Source organism: Oncorhynchus gorbuscha, unplaced genomic scaffold (genome assembly GCF_021184085.1).
Source record: "Oncorhynchus gorbuscha isolate QuinsamMale2020 ecotype Even-year unplaced genomic scaffold, OgorEven_v1.0 Un_scaffold_8591, whole genome shotgun sequence".
In the NCBI taxonomy this organism is placed as follows: Eukaryota; Metazoa; Chordata; class Actinopteri; order Salmoniformes; family Salmonidae; genus Oncorhynchus; species Oncorhynchus gorbuscha.
In genome coordinates this window covers 1-5224 of record NW_025751731.1, presented here as the reverse complement: position 1 = coordinate 5224, position 5224 = coordinate 1, and the positions used below count along the sequence as shown (strand labels likewise).

Genomic DNA, 5224 nt, shown 5'->3' with positions numbered 1-5224 from the left:
ACACACCACCATCTAACATCTATATACCACTATTACACCACCAACTATATACCACTATTACACACCACCATCTATATACCACTATTACACACCACCAACTATATACCCTATTACACACCACCATCCACTATTACACCCACCATCTATATACCACTATTACATACCACCATCTAACATCTATATACCACTATTACACACCACCAACTATATACCACTATTACATACCACCATCTATATACCACTATTACATACCACCATCTATATACCACTATTACACACACCAACTATATACCACTATTATACACCACCAACTAACATCTATATACCCCTATTACACACCACCAACTATATACCATTATTACATACCACCATCTATATACCACTATTAAATACCACCATCTATATACCACTATTACATACCACCATCTATATACCACTATTACACACCACCAACTATATACCACTATTACATACCACCATCTATATACCACTATTACATACCACCATCTATATACCACTATTACATACCCCCATCTATATACCACTATTACACATCACCAACTATATACCACTATTACATACCACCATCTATATACCACTATTACATACCACCATCTATATACCACTATTACATACCACCATCTATATACCACTATTATATACCAACATCTATATACCACTATTACATAGTCTATTACCACTATTAGTCCCCCATCTATATACATTACACATCACCAACTATTACCACTAATCTGTATATACCACTATTACATACCACCATCTATATACCACTTACATACTGTATATACCACTATTATATACTGTATACCACTATTACAAGTCTGTTATTAGTCTGTCATTAGTATGTTATTAATCTGTTATTAGTCTGTTGTTAGTCTGTTATTAGTCTGTTATTAGTTATTAGTCTGTTGTTAGTTATTAGTCTGTTATTAGTCTGTTATTCGTCTGTTGTCAGTCTGTTGTTAGTCTGTTATTAGTCTGTTGTTAGTCTGTTATTAGTCTGTTGTCAGTCTGTTGTTGGTCTGTTATTAGTCTGTTGTTAGTCTGTTATTAGTCTGTTGTTAGTCTGTTATTAGTCTGTTATTAGTCTGTTGTTAGTCTGTTATTAATCTGTTATTAGTCTGTTATTAGTCTGTTATTAGTCTGTTATTAGTCTGCTATTAGTCTGTTTATTAGTCTGTTATTAGTCTGTTGTTAGTCTGTTATAGTCTATTAGTCTGTTATTAGTCTGTTATTAGTCTGTTATGCTATTAGTCTGCTATTAGTTTGTTATTAGTATGTTATTAGTCTGTTGTTAGTCTGCTATTAGTCTGTTATTAGCCTTTTATTAGTCTGTTATTAGTCTGTTATTAGTCTGCTATTAGTCTGTGTATGAGCTAAATGGAGTAGAATGTGTTTGTGTACTCTATTTGCAGCCTTTTTATCAATCTCCGTGGAGCCAAACATTCTTTTGGATAAACTCCCCCTGTTCCCTCTCCTCTCTCTGTCCTCGTTCATACCCTCACTCTCTATCCCCTTACTCACTCCCTCCCTCCCTCCATCTGCCTCACTCTCTCTTTCTCCTTCTGTCAGTCATTGAGTCATGATGGCGGAGCGGACGGTGCCTCATGCATTTCCCATGAGTACTCAGTGTGAACTGAACTCTCCCAGAAGGATCTACGATCAGAACTTTGGAGAGGGTAGGAACCTCTCCCTCTCTCTGTCATTTTCTGTCTGTCTCTCTGTCGCTCTCTGTCTCTCTTTGTCTCTCTGTGTGTTTTTAAATCAGAGGTGTATTTAGTTTGTGATCTAGCGGAAGCTACGCTATAAAACTATCACTGGATCACTGTCTGTAGCTAACATGCTATATCTCAGTACTAGTTATGTGTGTGTGTGTGTGTGTGTGTGTGTGTGTGTGTGTGTGTGTGTGTGTGTGTGTGTGTGTGTGTGTGTGTGTGTGTGTGTGTGTGTGTGTGTGTGTGTGTGTGTGTGTGTGTGTCACTAGTCACTATAAATCCAAAACAAACAGAGATGAATGTCCAATATTATTTCCCCCTGAACTAGGGAACCCCGCTCCTCAGAAGGACTGTGTGTATAAATAGAACGTCCAGCTGAACAGGGTTCCATAATAACCTATGGCAGCCTGGAACACACACGCAGGGCTGTAAAGCCTGCATAGAGACTAGGTATGGAAAAACATGTCTGATCAGAGGAGAGGCAGAAAAATAACAGGGGTGAGTTTCTCCTAAGCCTTGTAGCCAGAGGTATGTTTTCAGACCCACACACCATCCTAGAACAGCTGCACTGGGTTATATAGGAACTACTGTAAATCTCTTACCCCCAGCCCTGAGAGAACTATCTAACTACTGTAAATCTCTTTCCCCCAGCCCTGAGAAATCTGTCAAACTACTGTAAACCTCTTTCCCCCAGCCCTGAGAGAACTATCAAACTACTGTAAACCTCTTTCCCCCAGCCCTGAGAGAACTATCAAACTACTGTAAACCTCTTTCCCCCAGCCCTGAAGAACTGTCAAACTACTGTAAACCTCTTTCCCCCAGCCCTGAGAGAACTGTCAAACTACTGCAAATCTCTCCCCCAGCCCTGAGAGAACTGTCAAACTACTGCAAATCTCCTACCCCCAGCCCTGAGAGAACTGTCAAACTACTGTAAATCTCCTACCCCCAGCTATCCTAATATAAACCTCTTCCCAGCCCAGAACTGTCAAACTACTGTAAATCTCCTACCCCCCAGCCCTGAGAGAACTGTCGAACTACTGTAAATCTCCTAACCCCCAGCCCTGAGAGAACTGTCAAACTACTGTAAATATCTTACCCCCCAGCCCTGAGAGAACTGTCAAACTAATATAAACCTCTTCCCCCAGCCCTGAGAGAACTGTCAAACTACTGTAAATCTCTACCCCCCCAGCCCTGAGAGAACTGTCAAACTACTGTAAATCTCCTACCCCCAGCCCTGAGAGAACTGTCAAACTACTGTAAATATCTTACCCCCAGCCCTGAGAGAACTGTCAAACTACTGTAAATCTCTTCAAACTACTGTAAATATCCCAGCCCTGAGAGACTGTCAAACTACTGTAAATCTTTTCCCCCAGCCCTGAGAGAACTGTCAAACTACTGTAAATATCTTAACCCCCCAGCCCTGGAGAGAACTGTCAAACTACTGTAAACCTCTTTCCCCAGCCCTGAGAGAACTGTCAAACTACTGTAAAGCGCTGAGAGAACTGTCAAACTACTGTAAATCCCCAGCCCTGAGAGACTGTCAAACTACTGTCTCTCCTACCCCCAGCCCTGAGAGAAGAACTATCAAACTACTGTAAATATAGAAATCCTCTTCCCCTTCCCCCAGCCCTGAGAGAACTGTCAAACTACTGTAAATCTCTACCCCCAGCCCTGAGAGAACTGTCAAACTACTGTAAATCTCCTACCCCCCCAGCCCTGAGAGAACTGTCAAACTACTGTAAATATCTTAACCCCCAGCCCTGAGAGAACTGTCAAACTAATATAAACCTCTTCCCCCAGCCCTGAGAGAACTGTCAAACTACTGTAAATCTCCTACCCCCAGCCCTGAGAGAACTGTCAAACTACTGTAAATCTCCTACCCCCAGCCCTGAGAGAACTGTCAAACTACTGTAAATATCTTACCCCCAGCCCTGAGAGAACTGTCAAACTACTGTAAATCTCTTCCCCACCCAGCCCTGAGAGAACTGTCAAACTACTGTAAATCTTTTCCCCCAGCCCTGAGAGAACTGTCAAACTACTGTAAATATCTTAACCCCCAGCCCTGAGAGAACTGTCAAACTATTGTAAATCTCTTCCCCAGCGCTGAGAGAACTATCAAACTACTGCAAATCTCTTCCCTCCCCAGCCCTGAGAGAACTGTCAAATTACTGTAAATCTCTTCCCCCAGCGCTGAGAGAACTATCAAAACTACTGTAAATCCCCCCCAGCCTGGAAAGAACTATCAAACTACTGTAAATCTCCCCACAGACCTGAGAACTGTCAAACTACTGTAAATCTCTCCCCCAGTGCTGAGAGAACTATCAAACTACTGTAAAATCTCCCCCAGCCATGAAAGAACTATCAGACTACTGTAAATCTCCCCCACAGACCTGAGAGAACTGTCAAACTACTGTAAATCTCTTCCCCCAGCCCTGAGAGAACTGTCAAACTACTGTAAATCTCTTCCCCCAGCGCTGAGAGAACTATCAAACTACTGTAAATCTCTTTCCCCCAGCCCTGAGAGTACAATCGAACTACTGTAAATCTCTTTCCAGCCCTGAGAACTATCAAACTAATGTAAACCTTGACTCCTCCCCATCTATATGATTCTATTATCTAACTCCTCCCCATCTACATGATTCTATTATCTAACTCCTCCCACATCTATATGATTCTATTATCTAACTCCTCCCCAGCTATATGATTCTATTATTTGACTCCTCCCCCAGCTATATGATTCTATTACTTGACTCCTCCCCATCTATATGATTCTATTATCTCACTCCTCCCCCTGCAATATGATTCTATTATCTGACTCCTCCCACATCTATATGATTCTATTATCTAACTCCTCCCACATCTATATGATTCTTCTATCTGACTCCACCCCAGCAAAATTATTCTATTATTTGACTCCTCTCCCAGCTATATGATTATATTATTTGACTCCTCCCAGCTGTATGATTTTAATTCTCTGACTCCTCCCCCAGCTATATGATTCTATTATCTGACTCCTCCCCCAGCTGTATGATTCTGATATCTGACTCTCCCCCAGCTCTTACCCCCAGGACCTCCTCACCCCCACCCTGTACCATGGTTATTATGTCCGTTCAAGAATCACCAAGCAGCTAGGGCGGGGGCTCTGATATAGAGGCGGAGCCAGGAAGTGGACCGTTCCGATTGGACGTGTGTCAGTTCACTCCTGATGAAGTCACCGTTCGCACTGTCGACAACCTATTGGAGGTAAAGACTTCTAACCCCTGACCTCTAACGAAATGGTTGATGGACATCAGAAAATTAATACATACCATATGAAACACAACATAAAGTATCACACGTAATGGAGTGTCTCTGATTTACAGAATAATATGAAATGCTCTAAGACCAGGTGGCTTTGAATGCCACTTTGGTCAACTTATTAGTGGTGGTCCCAGTGTTGGCCACTCTGGTCAACTTATTGACGCCATTGTTGGCCACTCTGGTCAACT

At 41.9% G+C, this 5224-nt stretch overlaps 1 pseudogene; it reads left to right on the top strand.

The window, feature by feature from the left end:
* Window positions 1-1550: 1550 nt before the first annotated feature.
* LOC124029984 lies at window positions 1551-4979 on the top strand (annotated as a pseudogene).
* The last annotated feature ends 245 nt before the right edge of the window (window positions 4980-5224 follow it).